Source organism: Colias eurytheme, chromosome 27 (genome assembly GCF_061535395.1).
Source record: "Colias eurytheme isolate Ceu_HAF_F1 chromosome 27, ilColEury1 Martin Lab GWU primary, whole genome shotgun sequence".
In the NCBI taxonomy this organism is placed as follows: domain Eukaryota; kingdom Metazoa; phylum Arthropoda; class Insecta; order Lepidoptera; family Pieridae; genus Colias; species Colias eurytheme.
The window spans coordinates 1,944,524-1,963,429 of record NC_143006.1 but is presented as its reverse complement, the minus strand read 5'-3'; the positions used below and the strand labels follow the sequence as shown (position 1 = coordinate 1,963,429).

At 32.8% G+C, this 18,906-nt stretch overlaps 1 long non-coding RNA gene across 1 annotated transcript in view; it reads right to left on the bottom strand.

Annotated features, from left to right (window-relative positions):
* Positions 1-16,601, bottom strand: part of LOC149896781 (uncharacterized) — a 29,308-nt gene extending 12,707 nt beyond the window's left edge. The window contains exon 1 of the long non-coding RNA XR_016458261.1: positions 16,356-16,601. This is a non-coding gene — a long non-coding RNA (uncharacterized LOC149896781). The remainder of the gene's footprint in view (positions 1-16,355) is intronic.
* Between the last annotated feature and the right edge of the window lie 2,305 nt (positions 16,602-18,906).

Sequence of the window (18,906 nt, the reverse complement as noted above, 5' to 3'; positions counted from 1 at the left end):
AATCTTGATTTTAAGATCGTGTAGTAGGTATTTAAAGGAATACCATAAACATATGTACCTAACTTAATAGGTATTATAAATGGTACTTATTCAACAAATTCTAATCGATTGAAAATGTACAAAACCTTTGTTTATCTATACCTACTAATATTATAAAGCTGAAGAATTTGTTTGTTTGAACGCGCTAATCTCAGGAACTATTGGTCCGATTTGAAAAATTGTTTCGGTGTCAGATAGCCCATTTATCGAGGAAGGCTATAGGCATCACGCTAAGACCAACAGGAGCTGAGCATTGCGGGTAAAACCGCGGAGCACAGCTAGTCTTAGATAGATTCCAAATTGGTAGATACGTAGGTAGGTATGTAATTTATAAACTACAGAAGATAGCTAGGTGCAATGACCTACGCATCCTATGTATCCAAACGTATACACCTGGGTAGCCGTAAATATCACAAACTTTGAAATAAAAATAAAAATACCTACTACCTATATCTACAAAATAAGTTTTGTTGTATTGATAGAAATACTTATTTAACGGTCAAAGTTTAATAAGAGACATGTTAAATTTCGGGTTCTATTCTCACTAGATAAATTAAAAATATCATTGAGGATGCTGTTCACCTACTTCCATCTAAAATTAATTTTGACATGTAAAAATAAGAATTTATTAAACTCCTTGTGTAATTATTTTGCTTTCAAAACATCCAGACATTAATTTTCACGGTTCTTCCAGTAAATATCAACAAAAACCTCAAAATATTAAATACAGTAGCATTTCACAACCCTAGTAAGCGCAAACAGTAAACAAATCAATATCAGAGCGAGAGGCACTAGAGCGGGACGGAAGATGGGCGTGGCCAACCCGCCCAAGTCATACAACTTCATAACTTGGTCGCATAATACTTGAATAGTTTGCGAAATTATGGTCGGTTTATATGTATACGTTCGTACTGAAGCTAAATATAAGTTAAATGTCTTTGAGAAGTTTTATTATTTTTATTGGTTGTTTTCTTTAACTATTTATTAAAGTATGCAAACATCCGTAGGGATGTAGAGTTACTTTCGCATATTTTATAATATTAGTAGTAATATTATAAAATATGCGAAAGTAACTCTATTCCGTCTGTCTGTTACGCTGTCCCGCTTAAACCTCTCAACTGATTTCGATGAAATTTGGCACAGACAATCTTTAGACCCTCAGAAAGAACATGGGCTACCTTTTATCAAAACACCACGCGGGCGAAGCCGCGGGCGGAAGCTAGTATGATTATAATTTATAAAGATATTTATTGGTTAATAAAAAGAGCAGCCAATGTTAAGTTATTCCTATCAAGTATACAAGGATGAAGGACTTAACATGAAATTTAACCTACATGCAATGCCATAATATTAGGTAGCTCGTAGGTATGTTTAAAGAAATTGAAAAAACCTTGAAATTAAAAAAAAACCTATTAGATAGGAATTTCTCATTTTTCATGCAACATCCAAATAAATATTTGCCATTTTATAATGAATCTGTTATCTGTTACATATACATACATATTATGGTACCTAGTACCTACCTATAGGAATAAGACATAAAAAGACATAAAAAGGCCTGAAAGACATATTCACGCAATTTGCAATTCAAATGATTCTTTATAAATTGTACCTACCTAAATTTTATTTATTTATTTATTTATAATCTTTATTGCATACAAAACATAAATATACAAATTTCACACACACAGACAGGACATTTGATGCAAAGGGCGGCTTTATTGTTTCAAGCAATTTCTTCCAAGCAACCCGAGCAACCAATGTATTAAAAAAAGAAAATTATTAATTATTCTATTTGATTCTTTTCAAATTTTTCTTTTCTATTATTTATACCTATTCATTATGATTTATAAGTTATCTATTGACAACACACAACTAGGTATATCAAAATACGTGTAATTTTTGTATCAATTTCAAATCGAAATATTGAAATTCATATGAAAACGTACCATCTATCTATAGGTAGATAAGTCAACAGATAAAAATATAATTATTAATGAAAAAAGTAAAACATAGATACAATATAATAAAATGTAGCATTGTTATCTCTTATCACTGATAACAAACAATAAAATATCAAACGTATATTAAAATGAATAATAAGCGAATCTTACACAGTAATTCTTTACATTAGTCATCCAAATAATCATTAATATCGTAATATACTAGCTGGCGCCAGTTGTAGCGCCAGTGACTATATAACGTTCAAAGACCTAAATAGTAGATATCTATGTAAAAGAAATAATAATTAATAGTTTCAAAAAACACGCTTAAATCCATGAAATTATTGAAGTGAAACTTTTTATCGGAGTTAGAAAAAAAATAGTGTAACATTTTTTCGTTAGTACGCGTGACATTTTTCCGTTACGCGCCACATTTTTCTTATCCCTACCACGCGTGATTCGACGTGTTTCTGTAAAGTTGCATATAGTAAATTATTTTTTGAAAAATAAGGTCATAAAGAAGTTTCACTTCTTACGTGTGTATAGTACACGCACACATTTATTTTGTATTGTCACTACACTACTTGATAAGTGTACAAAGTTTGAATTAAATCTGTCCGTTTAAAGAGGGTCAAAATCGAGTCTAAAGTCGGTTACATACATACATACAGGTTATAAGTAAAAATAGCTCAATATAATAGCGTAGTGAATATTATCTAGGACCTAGGTTATTACCTAGTTGGTCGCGGAAGAATTCCAACCAATTACCGCGGCCCCATCATTAAAGCGGCTCGACGGAACACAGTGCGAGGTCGTCGGTAAGAATCCGATATAACCCACGGCTCCTTCCCCGGGGGCCGTGGCCCCGTGGGTATCTATGCAAGATTTCCCCACTTAAAAAAGGTTATTACCTAGTTAGGATTAGGTACATTATAACATATGCCAGTTTCATAAAATCGTCACAGCTAAACAGTGCCGACAGCCGAGATCGATTAAAAAATAATAAATGCAAATAAATTGAATATTTCTGTTACTTATCGTGATTTCTATCTTGATAAACATCTGTTTTTTACCCAATCATTTACCTGCAAGATTTTAATGTGATTGCAATACAAATAATACCTCCTACTAACATTATAAATGCGAAAGTTTGTGAGAATTAATGTTCGTATATTTGTTACTCTTTTATGTAAAAACTACTCGACGGATTTGGATGAAACTTTGCAGTAATATAGGTTATAGATCAGAATAACACATGAACTATAGAAATACTTGATTTTACCGGCGGGTTCGTTCGCGGGGGACATCGCACGGCACAGCTAGTTTAACTAATAATACCTGTATGGAAAAATATACTTATTATAGAGCCCAGACAAAACCGCGTTATTCCACTAGTTTTATTCCAACAAAAATCTATTGTAACTCTTTAATTGTACTATTACGTGACTGAATAAAGACATTTTTAGGATTTGCAACCCACGTACGTGATAGTAACAAAAACTTTGATTTTGCGCGTGTGGTCTCAAAAGGTAACTTTCGTAGAGGTTTTTAAAAATGGCTATTTTGTGCAAAACATTAATGAAAATACATGAGGAACATAGCATCTACAGGTAAGTAGCTTTTTTATAAGTCTAGGAATGTACCTATAAGGAATTATGAATGTAATCGAAAGTTATTTTTATAAGACTTTTTACAACAATGTGGTTTGCCATTAAAAATGTATGCAAGTGGTATAATTTCCTTTGCATCTTAAAATATTTTTATAATTGAAGATGCAAGGTACCTAGGTGTAGAAAGCACGGAACAAAAATTCGATTCCGTTCCTTCAACAATTGGCAGAAATCATCTTCTATTTAATATTAAAATACGACATAACTTCGACAACATTGAAGTTATTGATAGTATGGGCTTGTAAGCAACGCTAATTTTATTATTGGATAAATACTATTCATATTGTAATTTATCTAGGTCAGTCAAAACAACATCTACGTTCTGCATACAAAATGACATCGTTATAATAATTTACATGTAAACTTGCATGTAAATCAACAAGCAGAACATAACACAAGCTATAAACAACAAAACTTTTAAATTTTGGCGGCAATGTCAATAAATTGTCATAATTGACAGCTCTAATGCTTGCCACTTGGAAATTAAATTAAAAATAAAACCGATTTGAAATTGGAACGTCCGTCCCGCCGATATGCGGTGACAGCTATATTTTTTTTTTCACGAATGCTGGCAAAGGAGAAGCACTACAGCTAATTACTGTTATTATCCCAAAGAACGGGTGGTTATAAGGGCGTCACGGGGTGTTACAAACACCGGGGGGCATGGGCGTAGTATTTATTATTATCCATGTATGTAACCGAACATCTGCCTGACAAAAAATTTATTGTCTATGGCCCTTTTTGAGCTTTTTATTCTGTGGAACGTAGATAATGGCGCGTTTTTTAACAAAAGGGATGATATATAAATATTTTTTCACGATTGTTAAAAAATAATTCAATACCTAATTTACTATTGTAGGTACCTACGTGAATGTACATTGATCTATGTTTTATTTATTATCAAGAAATTAGTGTCTTATTTCTTAAACAATGATTTCTATTTTTCTAATGGATTTGTTACATTAGTTATGATTCGGCTAGATTTACATTGAACAAGTCTGTACGTTGAACCCAACTTATACCAAGAAACAGTCAACAGTACAAAATATTGTTACTTTTCGATTTTAAAATTCATCTCAAGTCTACCAACAAAATTTCCACCGAGCTTTCCAAACATCATTAATAGGTGCCTTTAAAATATTCCACAGAAACATCAAATTAACCTTTTTTTTATAGTGGGGAAATCTTCCAAAGATACCCACGTCCCCCGGGGAAGGAGCCGTGGGTTATGTCGGATTCTTACCGACTAAAACCCCACTGTGTTCCGTCGAGCCGCTTTAATGATGGGGCCGCGGGTATTTGTTAGAATTCTTCCGCGACCATCAAATTAACAACCTACTTTTTTCAGTTAAAATATGATGCTATACAAATGTTCAAGTTCGTACACACAGTATACACGCGTAACGCAGTAGCATAAAAGATCTGCTGACTCATAGCTTGTATGATGTATCCAATTAGTCCCAAGGTTCCAAAGGAATAAAGGCCACAGTAAAAATAACTTATGTTTCACGCCCGCGCCGCTCGGCGCTCTGCCGTGTTACTTACGTGGAGGAATTAATGAACAAAATGTGTAGGAAAAAGAATGAATAAAAATATTGTATGTTGATAAAAAATTTGTAATAGGAAGGATGAATAAGTCAAAAATGTGTAAAAGGTAATAAATAAGTGTAATTGAATAAATAAATGTTTGAGTTTGAGCTTGGATTTTGTAATTATAATTATAATACATGGTATATACCTAGGTATAGACCTAGACCTAGGTCTAGACCTAGAGAATTGTCTGTAGGTATGTCATATTATCTATTTATAGATTATCTTAAATATTAAAAAAATATATAAAATATCTGTTCTGCCTTTATTAAAAATGAAATAGACGCGACCGAAGCCGCGGTTGAAAATGTAGTTGGTGTATGTAATGTAGAGGATGCAATGAATCGAACTAATGCCAATGACCTTTAAGTACATATATTATATCTAGTGTTTACTTTCAATTGAAAAATACAATTTATCTACATACTTATAGAAATCCTTTTTGCGTATCAGTACCTAATGGTCTATTTTATTTTACCAGACTCTTACATCTTAACATACATAAATGCGTCATAGCTTAATTTTTGAACAGCTATGACGTCACAACATGGCGCTGACTCGTTCCTATTCTTAGTTGGATCAATAAAATATTTATATGGCTACAGTAATTAACTTCTATTTCCATTATCCATCCTACTAATATTATAAATTATAATTAATGCGAGAGTTTGTGAGAATATGTGTGTGTGTGTGTGTTTGTTACTCTTTCACGCAAATACTACTGAACCGATTACAACGAAACTTAGCACACATATAGAAGGTAACTTTGATTATCACATAGGATAGGTTTTATCCCGGTAATCCCACGGGAACGGGAACTATGCGGGCTTTTCTTTGAAAACGCGGGCGAAGCCGCGGGCATAAAACTAGTTATACGTACATATATCTGATATGAATCGATAAACATACAACTGAACAGATAAATAATTGATTTGTTAATTGCAAAAGGAACTAATTCATTTTATATTATCTTTACGTCTGTTATGACAATATATACAATGATAAGGCATATTGTACCCTAATCTGTAATCTGAAGGTTGATTTTTGTATGATTTCAAATAATTGGTCGAAAATTATGAATCATATTATGTTGTCTCAATAAGGTAAGTTTTAATAAGATAATATTCCTATCTAATAACATCATGACTAAAGCACTGAATCGATTTTGACGATATTTGGTTCCGAAATAAACTAGACCTTGGGATTAAACATACATACCCTAAAAAGGGATAAAATAATAAATTTCACGCAAGCGAAACCGCGGGAGCAAGGTTAGTAGAAAAGTTGTTTTAAGAAACTATTTCTTTTTCGTTTTAAGAATTTCGAAATTGCTCACGCACACAAGCGAGCGTGTTTACGATAATCGTAAGGGTATATTTATTATGCGACAATTGACAGATATAAGAATACCCGACAGTTTGCTTGTGTTCGTGAGCCATTTCGAACGGTTTGTATGAAGTTTCCCTACTGGTTGTATCTGTATATTGTGGTTTTAATGTAGCCTTTAATATGTTCTTTTACCTATAACTTCTTTGCGTATTAAACAAATATATTGCATGAACTGCAGGTTTGTAGATAAAATCTGATTTAGTATTTTTTATAACTCACACTATTTTAATATCAAAAGCTTTATTTTTAATTTGTTAGAATTTATTCTCGCCAAATAAAATCGCGAGATTTAACAAAATAATTTAAATTTCTGCTTAGTTACAAAGCATTTTTAATTAATTCTAACCATAATATAAGAAATTCGCAGAGTCATCATGACGGCAAGTATTCATTTTGAAATACATTATTATTATTTGAATGAATAAATATTTTTAAATAAATGTTATTCACAAATTAGTAGGAATATATTTTCTTCACAAGCTTAAACATTTATTAATTCAATTAGACTTCTTCCAGAAGCACTTTTGAATCGTCATTTTAAATTTTTAACATACTAGCTGTGCCCCGCGGTTTCACCCGCATTGCTCCGCTCCCGTTGGTTTTAGCGTGATGATATATAGCCTATAGCCTTCCTCGATAAATAAGCTATCTAACACAGAAATAATTTTTCCAATCGGACCAGTAGTTGCTGAGATTAGCGCGTTCAAACAAACAAACTCTTCAGCTTTATAATATTAGGCTACCAAGATTTTTAACACACACACGATCAAATGTTGGCAAAACCGAAAATTCTCAATTGACGTTTTAATTGAAAACATAGCAATTAATCATAGAATTATCAACCTTTCATATCTATTCACTGTTATCACAAGTTAGCCAATATTTATCAACAATAATCATAATTATCGAAAAATACGGATTTTTGAACACGCATAAGTCTCCAATATTGGCAGATTAATGTATTTTATGGTATTTAGATTGGTTAGCGATTATAATTTTTGGTTTTAAATGATATTCCTTCCTTCCTGAAAACAGGCGAATTACACATGGGTAATTATGACAATATACCATAGATAGCATAGATTAAATCAGTAGCGACTCATATTTAGTTTTTACCACTATTTAGGTATTTAATCCATACTAATATTATAAATGCGAAAGTAACTCTGTCTGTCTGTCTGTCTGTTACTCAATCACGCCTAAACTACTGAACCAATTTGCATGAAATTTGGTATGGAGATATTTTGATACCCGAGAAAGGACATAGGCTACTTTTTACCCCGGGAAAATGAAGAATTCCCATTTTACCAAAGCAACCAAGATAGACATAAGGCTTTTACCGCGCGGATTTTTTCCGCAATTCTGTAACACATGGAAGCGGTGCGAATTATTTTCGCGCGACCTTTTCTGTAGTATGAAGTTAGTATGAATATTATGTCCGCTCTGCAGAAAAAACCGCGCGTTTTGATCAATCGTGCAACGACGCTATCGAGAAGATCCGTTCATTTTAACACGCTTTTATTAGCTTCAGCTGTATGTTTGTATGTAACCGACTCCTATAGACTCGATTTTAACCCATTTTAAATTTTTACACTTATAAAAAATTCAATTGACAAAAATCGCGCGAATTTTGATTGCGCAATTTAAATCGCAAGAATAAAATCCGCGCGGTGAAATATGCGGACACAGCCTAAGAAAGGATTCTGTCAAAACCGTCAAAACACATTTTACTCATAAATTTTACTGTGATTATAATTTTGATGTATAAACCTACCAAATAGTATATATAATAGTATCCAGTTCACATCACTGGCGCGGGTCAAACACAAGCGGCGCGGGCGCGGGCGTGCCATAAGCGCACCTCTTGAATCTGTTTTGCACCACGTCCTTCTTATACATTTTGTATGAAAGAATTTTGGAAAGGCGACGAGGCGGCACGCCACGGTTGCGCCGCGGGCGTACCGCAGGCGTACCGCAGGCGCGCTTCCCCCATCGCATCCAAATAGAGGTCAATTCACGGTCATACACAATCAAAAACAAATCGGGTGGTAGGAGACGGTAGCCTGTCAGTCAAAAATGTGTTCTCTCTGTGTGGAATTATATAGAGCTGCTATTACATACCCTTCTTCGTTTTGTTTTTAAAGGTGAATTGAATTAATCGATGAAATGATTTACACAGGTGATGGCAGTAGGGAAAGTGAAAATGAAGAAGAGCATAATGAAAGTTCCCATGTATTTACAATGTCAGAAATAAAGATAATCCTGATTTTGATTGTGTTTTGTGTGTGATTTGTGTTTGTGTTTATTTATTTGTAATTGTAATAATATTGTGGAATGATCAGTACTGTAAATACTTTTGAACTGAGATTTTAATGATAAGATTTATATGGTTTAAATGTAAACCTGTGTTTGAAAACCATATTTTATCTATACTAATATTAAAAAGAGGAAAGGTTTGTATGTATGTATGTATGGTTTTCACGCATAAACTAGGTACTGGACCGATTTTGATGAAATTTGGCACAGATAATCTTTAGACCCTGAGAAAGAACATAGGCTACCTTTTATTGCGAAATATGTACCACGGGCGAAGCCGGGGCGGACCGCTAGTTGTCAATATATCTCAAACTCGTAAAAATGTTGTATTTCAAGGATTAAATCACTTCTAAGTTTTCAGTCTCCTATAATCGATAAATTGGCTTTTTATAAGTCAATTTATCGATTATAATAATCTTATTTCATTTGCGAATTGACCAATCGAGCACATTATTAAACTTAAAATTTTAATTGACCGCGAATTTCTAACTCCACAGATCAAATATTGCACATCAAAGGCCACAGATTATACGAATCAAACAGACAACACAGGGGGATCTTGGCCATCGCGATTTGTTCTAATAGGCGTTATCTGGCCTCATTAGTTCGACGCACGTGGCTCATTAGTAGCCAAATCTATGGAGAATATAGACTCTAATGCTTGGATATAGAAACTATTTTGTTGTTTATGATACTGGCCACTTATAACATTGGATTGACAGTTTTGTTTTTTTTTTATCCGTTTAGCGCGTAGACGGTCTATGGCCTTATGCTATTTCTTTGGGTACTGTCTACGGTTTAGCGCGTTTAGTGTAGACTGTAGTGGATAGTCTATGGCTATAGTAATTAGTAGCTACGAATAAATCGAATTTGTATTCAATGTTTGAATTAAATCTGTCCGCTTTAAGTGAGTCAAAATCGAGTCTAAGAGAAGTTAATAAAAGCGTGATAAAAAGATAATACATTGATTACATATAGCGTTGTCTATTAATTATACTTATTTGATATCAAATAGATACTAATTTATTATCATTACTCCATTTCGACGCTCTTTTAATTCCTTTTACGAATTCTTTTATCAATTACGTTCACACTGAAACCTTATGATACGGGAGCTATTAACGTTTTAAAAAAAGTCATTTTAGTATAGCTGGGTTTTTGATATACTGTTTCTCTTGCTATTTCGGTTAGAGTCCGGGCTGTCTTTGCGTTTAATGTTTATTAGTGCGCACAGGAACATATCCGTAATTTAAAGTCATTTATTAACGCGTAATTTTTAATCTTTTGCCTTTAGATAGATTACTTGGAAAGTGCGATTTCAATATTATCTAAGAGACAATGAATAGCTTCTTTATATCGAAATATTGGTTTTTGATGGAATGGAAAGTAGGTTTATAATAATATTTTGGTAGATATGAATAACTTTGGGTGTTATTTGAAACTAATTTACTACCTACTATCTTATTTTACGAATGTTCTAACTTCTAAGAGTAAATTAAAGATATAAATATGCCTTTAAGACCAATTTTCTCATCACTATATAAATAGTTAAAATATAGCTAAAGATAAAATTTCATTAGGTATGTAGGTAACCTGGTCACGGAAGAATTCTACCATACCCGTGGGCCGTGGCCCCGTTGATGCGGCTTGACGGAAGTCGGAACACAGTGGGGTTCTGGTCGGTAGGAATCCGACATAACCCACGGCCCCTTCCCCGGAGGCCGTGGGTATCTATGCAAGATTTCCCCACTTAAAAAAAAAAGGTATGTAGGAAACCTACCTATATTTACTTAGGTAAAGAAAGAAGAAAAATAAGGATAAGCAACTACCTAGGTACTTGTATGACAGTAGATATATTATATTACCTACATATTTAATAAATTTTGTTAATAGGTACGTAGTGTAATGCGTGTGTTTTTTTATAATTAAAACATTTCACCAGAACTATAAATAGCTAAATATTGACGAAGAAACTTCCAAGTTAGCAATTATACCACCACAATGTTACACCCATTCCTGATATATTACAGACAGATAAAATATTAGCTTATAAAGTGGCCAGAAACTACCCTAGTTATTTATAAGGGGTGGGATGTAGGCGTGGTGGGGCCACGCCCCTTAGGGGTAACTTACCCCTAACTTAAACATGAATTGCTTGCAGAGAATTTGAGATTCTTATCAAGATACTATAGTACTTGTGGTTCTTTTTATGTTGAAAAAGATTGCAAATATCTAATAGGTGTATAGGTAGGTACAATTCTCTTGTCGCTGTGTTTATGGTAAAAGTCCGAAACGGCTTGACCGATTCTCATGAAATTTTGTGAGCATATCGGGTGGGTCTGATAATCGGACATCTATTTTTTATACCCATCTGTAGGTACTTCTATACTGATATTATAAATCTGAAGAGTTTGTTTGTTTAAACGCGCTAATCTCAAGAACTATTGGTCCGACTAGAAACATTCTTTCCGTGTTAGATGGCCCATTTATCGAGGAAGGCTATAGGCTATAATTATATCATCACGCTAAGACCATTAGAAGCGGAACCACGCGTCGCGGGTGAAACCGCGGAGCGCAGCTAGTAAGTGACTTATCACTTTATAAGTAAGGCAGAAGTCAGAACAACGTTTTTCAGGCAGGTAGGTATAACATAATTTATATTGCGAATGATTTTTCAAGAAAATTATCTAAATTATAAATGATAAAACTTTTGAACGGAAGTGGTCGATTATGATTGATTTATCTTTGTTAATGATAAGTCGTATTAGATACCTGAAGAAAATACACCTGTATTATAACTATTATATATTTACTAGCGGTCCGCCCCGGCTTCGCCCGTGGTACATATGAAAAATAGATGTTGGCCGATTCTCAGACTTACCCGATATGCACAGAAAATTTCATGAGAATCGGTCCACCCGTTTCGGAGGAGTATGCAGACTAACATTGTGACACGAGAATTTTATATATAAGATTTCGTTAATTTGCGTTTGTAATTAAGAAAGTAAGGAATTCCGCAAATAATTATTAATTAACAGTTAGTATAGGTAGGTAGCCTAATCTTTAATTACTTCTGTATTATTATCGTACTAGATTTCAGTCCGCGGCTACAAATACATTGAAAACGAAATTTTCCTGAAGCATCTGAAGATCTTCTGTTCTACAAAAAAGTCTCTTGTCACAGTGTCTGTAACATACCCAACTCCCCCATAACGGCTTGACCGATTTTAATGAATTTTTGTATATGTCTACATATTAGTTACATAAAAATTAAAAAATAAAACCCATAAACAATATTAGTGATCCAACAATTATAGAATATGAATGTATGTTTATCATAAATTTTTAATCTACGGTTAACATAAGATATGTTATCTATGTAGGTGGCTATCGGCCTACCGGACACAACTATATTTTTTATCAACTTTATAAATTTTTTTTTTACTCAAAAAAGAACATTCCTAGTCTGTATATTTGACAAGGTTATTGTAGGAATAATGTGGATATATACATAGGTACCTACCTACTGATAAAGGAATTTAAATAATCAGTCAAGTATAGGGACAAACAAACGCAAAAGCTATGTTAAATTAGTACACTTATTAACAAAAAAAACAGCATAAATACTGCATTAGGTTGGTAGATGGTAGCTATGTTCGTTTATCTATAAAATATATAATAATAAATTTCAAAACAATTTTCACACACGGCACGATCTGATCCCATATACCTACCTAGTAAAAAAAAAAAGGTAGGTACTAAGCTTTCGCTTGTGTTATGGAAACCAGATGGCTGATAAACATACATAGATATATAATTTTAAATAAATACTTATATAGATAATATTTCTATGTTCAAAACATCTATGTTCATGACACAAATATTTGCCCCGGGTTGGAATAGAACCCACGACGTCTGGCTTGGCAGGCAGGGGCACTACCAACCAGTCAAATTTTTATGTAGATTTACATTTAATTTGATTGCATTTTCTATGCGTATGGAAAACCTGAATTAAACAGCAGCTACTGTTATTTAAATAGCATGTTTTGGTATAAAATTGATATAAACAAGTGTTTAAACTTAAAAGCAAGTGCCTACAAACACTAAGCTTTTTTTTAGTTTTGCAGGCTGATGCATTTTTATATCGTGCTCCCCGAATTTCATTATTTTGAGGTGTCTAATCGATAAAGGGTAGTGACATTTCACAGTTTAGTTTTTAGTACAAAAATATAACCTTAATAAAATAATTTTCATTCTCGATTTTCACAAAAACTACGCATTTTCGTAGAAAAAGAAAAGCAGTTTATTGCAGTGAAAAGTCACTACCGGCTATCGATTAGACACCTCAAAATAATGAAATTCAGGGACCACGTTTCAAAAATTTAACCTTAGTTTATTTTTAATAATCAAAAACACATGAAAACAACTTCAAGAAAAACAAGTCTTTAAAAATCTTGGCTTCTGAATTATCATTATCTAAATAAGTTTACCGACAACCTCAAATGTTGCGACTCAAATAGGTATAAAAAGTTGTTTTTATTTATTTTATAAACACGGCTCACTGCAGTCACCGCTATTATATACAATTGAGATGAAATATTACACTACCTATTCATATTATTGTCTCTATAACTAAAAAAATGAAAAACGATTTTTTTACCTGTATCTAGGTAGTGATGTTTTTAATAGGCACGTATCACTATCACAGATAACTACATAGTATAAAACAAAGTCACTTTCGTTTTCCCTATGTCCCTATGTAGGTATGCTTAAATCTTTAAAACTACGCAACAGATTTTGAAGCGGTTTTTTTAAATAGATAGAGTGATTCAAGAGGAAGGTTTTAGTACATAGTTTCTTAGGTTTTAGACAAAGCGGGCGAAGCCGCGAGCGGAAAGCTAGTAAGCAATAAGCATACGCGGACGGCTAGGTAGGCACTTTGTTTTATGTTATGTAGTGATTAATGGTATCAATATAGAATGGCTATCAATATTGAAATATTCTATATGTACCTAGATCAAATTGTCTATTCGATAAGGTTTAAAATTTTAACACAAATGCTAGCATAACGATGATAATCCGTCGAAACTATTTCCATTTTATTCTTTACTAGCAATGCCCTGCGGTTTCACCCGCATAGATAGCGATATCGTTACAGTGAAAAGTCTACTATAGGTCGGACTATAGGTTTAATTTTTAATCACATGAAAATCACCTTTACCCCGTCCCGCACTACGGCCTTTTTTTTTGTTTTAGTGGGGAAATCTTTATGTCGGATTCCTACCGACCAAAACCCTACTGTGTTCCGTCAAGACGCATATTGGTAGAATTCCTCCGTGACCCCCGCACTACGGCCTGCTCGAACAGTATTGAGTATACCTACTATTTTCTGTACATTGACACTTTTCAAAATTCGTTATATCTTTTGAATGGAATATCCAATTCTTTTCATTTAAAAAGTATTTTGCTGGTATTGAAACAGTCTATAATAAAACATCATTTAATGGGATAAGGATTAATATATGTGTATGGATAACATGGTTTGATTACTGTCGGTACTTCTATTTACTTTGAAAACGTAAAAAAGTTGTTGTAGTAACTTAACTACTGAAGATGGACATATGGTATCGCGGACTTTCTTGTAGATATTGATCCATTCTATAATACCGTAGAACATTTTTTTGTTCTATCTTCAATAGATTCCGCAACGCACGCGATGACAAAAGTTTTATTGAGGATTTTTTTACACCTTGGGTTACATTATTGTATTTTTGGTAAGGATCTCTAATTTTTTTGAAAATGCAATATAGCCTATGTTGCTCAGTAAAGATGCAGCTTTCTAATGGTGAAAGAATTTTTGAAATCGGTCCAGTAGTTTTTGCGTGAAAACCATACATACATACATACTTACAAACTTTTCCTCTTTATAATATTAGTATAGATTTTCAATTTTCCGTCCGTAAATATTTTTAATTGTGTAAAGTAGATACTCAACTAGGAATATTGTATGATTTATTATCGAATCAAAAAATTAGTTCGCGAATCATGGTTCATAAATTGACAATATTATTTTTAGATCTTAAAAATTTCTATAGGTAGGTAGGTTGTATAAATGTATAGGTATTCCTATACCTAGATAATTTTTTTTAATTTTATATCTAGGTTTAATTACTGTAATATACAATGCTCATATACCTACCTAGGTTGGTATATGAATCTAAGTAGGTACCTACTTAGATTATATTTTTTAAACTGATAGCCGATAGACTATTGTGCCTATGCAAATAAATTACCTAGTTATCTACCTAAAGCTAGCTTACTTACAAATATCTACCTATTAGGTATAACCTACTGATTTGTATAGATACTTTTATCAATTACTGTACCTACCTATACATTTAATATGGTTAATAATTTGTATTTATTAGTATAATACCGAATCATTGCACAGAGCGCACGCAGTAGGTACCTACCTAGTTCATAATATTAAATTGGTAGGTAGGTAGGTACCTACTACATATATGGATAGATTACATGCACACTTACTGTAAAATAATAATTTGTAACCTATGCAATATAATATAATTTATACGAATAATATAAAGTCGTAAATTGTATGTGTTTACGAGGTGTTTCTAAATGACTTTTGGTATGGAAACCAATCACTAGGCTATCTTGGAAATTACGCGCGCGTCGGCTATTTGAATATCGAATAGAACATTTCCTTTTTTTTTCTTTTCTCTATGGTTAGTTTAATAAAAAAAATATTATTCTTACACAAGTTTAAAGATATAAAGTAGGTAAATAAATTGAATAAAAGCACGTTTGTTATTTGCTATTAAAATTTGAAAATAATAAAATACCTATATGGATGCAAATAGATAAATAAATAGGTAAGTAAAATTCTTTGTTAAAATTGTTTTCCAAAAGCTCAGCTTAAATAGAGATGTAAATTTGACATTTAAAATACCTATACATTTGGAAACAAATTTGTTCTTTTAGTTCCAGATACAACTAGTTCAATCTAGACCTAGTTACTTGTGTTAAAATATCTAGATTCTAGATAATCGTATTATTACTAAATTCCACTTGTTATTTGGTATCCAACCATCGTGTTAAATTAATAGTTAAATAATTATAATGTTATGCATTAATAGAGGTTAATGCAGTAATAAATCATGCGGCTATAATATAGGCCTAGGTTAGCGATCGTCAGGCCGCAAGCGGGTATGTAGAAAAACTTATGGGCAGATGATATTGTTTAGTAATATTATTTATGTTTATATAATCGTGTCTATGGTCAAATAAGGGTCAATGAACTGTTTGACAACCTGTCCATTCCAAAACACGAAGAAAAAGTGAAACAACAATCGATATTTTCATAATTTTTTGCGCTTTCAACACTTACCTTCACCACCAAAATCCAAAACCAACACGTCGCACTAAAATAAAACTTATTCACTTCAAAATAAGCGATCGACCACTCACGAGCACGCCACAAATATGACGTTCCTATAAAAATTATCTTATCGCAAAAGACGCACTTATCCAAAATTTCCTAATTACACCGTCCTTGATTGTATTCGCCGCGAATCGAACTGTCAAATAACTTTTTTTTTTTTAATTTTTAATCTATGTGTAAATTCGTTGTCAATACGGGCCGAAGCTGTAATGCGCGGGATACACGGTTCAAAATGTAAAATAGTTCTATTGTATTGTTGCGTCGACACTAACGCGCCGCGGCCGGGGCGAGACTGCCGCGCGTCGTCGCCCCTTGCCTCTCCGCCCCACCCTTATTCCACCGCAATTTTTCAGGTAACAAGGAAAGAAGCGATAACGACTGTTTATTATCTATTTGACGACAGTTTTCTGTTACCTGAGACGAAATTAGTAGTTAAGATGTGGGTGTAAAGAGGCGTGATCGAGGTAGGTGGTCGTTTAGTTTTGCGCTTCCACTGCGACGGGCGCGTGCTGTTTTTAGAAGCAATTACCTACTTTTATTGCCTAGAAAGTATTTTTAATACAATCGCGTATACGGATGGCTCCCGAGAAATATTGTTATTTACATTTATAGGTTTGCGTAAAAGCGTTTAAGTGGCTTATTAAATAAGAAGAAAAATATTGGTATAAAATAGGTATACCTATTGTAATTCCGATTTAAATAAATTATAATGAAGATTATGCAGAAAAATATATTGTACCTTCTAGTTCTACTGTAGGTATTCCAAGAACTGTGCCTACACAGTAAATTACCTATAATTTACTTACAAAGTTGTTTTTACAAATAACGCTGCTTGTAATATAGGTAATTATTTATTAACCGACAGCGCGAAAAGGAGCATAATTGCATCTTGTATAATATTGTTAAAACAATTTTTTCGTTTTCAGGTTCCCAGAAGTAGGTATACCTATAGGTATATTTATGTAACAACTGATTAAATGGCATACAAAATGGTAAACAAAACCTTACAATAAATACCAAAAAAACTGAAATAGCATTGCAAGGACAAGGAGTTGATATTATGTAGGACGTAGGTATGTATATTTTAACTGCAGCATCTCTGTTCTTATCCCTTTGTCTAAGTACCTACTAGACTGACAAAGGAGCTTTTTTAATCCTTTCTCTATAGATGAGTATTACCGACATATCAGAATTAAATCGTATAAATTTTTTACATCTATCTAGGTACTAATACTGTAAAACTGAAGAGTTGGTTCCAATGAGTTAATCTCAGGAACTATTGGTGTTAAAACTATTTTTGTGTTGGACAGACTATTTGTAGAGTAGGTAAGGCTATCGATAGGTATTAGATGATATAAATAACAATATATCTCTGATCAAGCAACGAACGAGTTAGGAGCGAAGAATCAATTAGGTAAAAATGAACCTACCTACTAGAGATTTCACATTCCATCAACATTCCTAATAATTATCTTCTTTCTACCATCTAATTTTCCATGGTTTCTTTCTTTTTATAAGTTCATTTTCATGCACAAAGTATACAATAGTAAGGTTGTGTGGAAGAAATCGCTCTAAAGCGATAAGACCGCCATTTGTACTTAGTTTAAACTATATATTTTAGTGTCTGTATTTCTTTTTTATTCTCTTTAAGTGCAATAAAGGATTGATAAATAAATTAATAATTAATAGTACCATAGAATGTTCGTATAAAATAGTACACTAGGTCACGGAATAATAACTAGTAGATACCTTATAGCTAGCTATTGAATCTAGGTACTTACTATCTCAGACATCGTAGTAGGTAGGTACCTAACTAGTTCTTATCTTATATACCTACCACCTATATAACATATCGAATGACAAGCAAAAAGTATAAACATGTCGAATGGCAGGTGTTTTTGTAATTAATCAAGATATGATTAGCAATTAATAGTAATAACAATAATTAGCTAAATATAATAATTATTGCCACTAATTGCTGTAGTATCCCTATCAAATCTATTCGATCTTCGTCCAAGAAAATCATTTAAAAATATTTATAAAATAGAAATAACATTTCATCGAAAAGGCGATATAAGGAAATTTCTACGTAAATATGTATATCGAAAAATTTCTCCCACGAGTCGAATAAAAAGGTGGCAATGAATAGGTAACCAACAAGGTAGATTATTAAAACAATTGCGTTTTCTTTATTTACAAAACAATAGACTGAATGGTGGACACTTTGTAACAAAAGAATTTGGCGCCTAAGCCTAATGACAATCGTAGAACCATAGAATATAGATAATGTTACGGTAGTGCGAACCACAGATTAGGTAAGCTTTTCACTTTTTAAGAATTTATAAATCGCCTATTCACGGAACGTTTTTTTTATATAATGGCACGAGCTTTCTTTGTTTACGCTTAGCTATTGTTTACAGCAAATAATTATGATATGGGTATTTTCAAAAGCGTGAAGATTTTTTTTTAAAAAGCGTCATCATATTAAATATGGTTA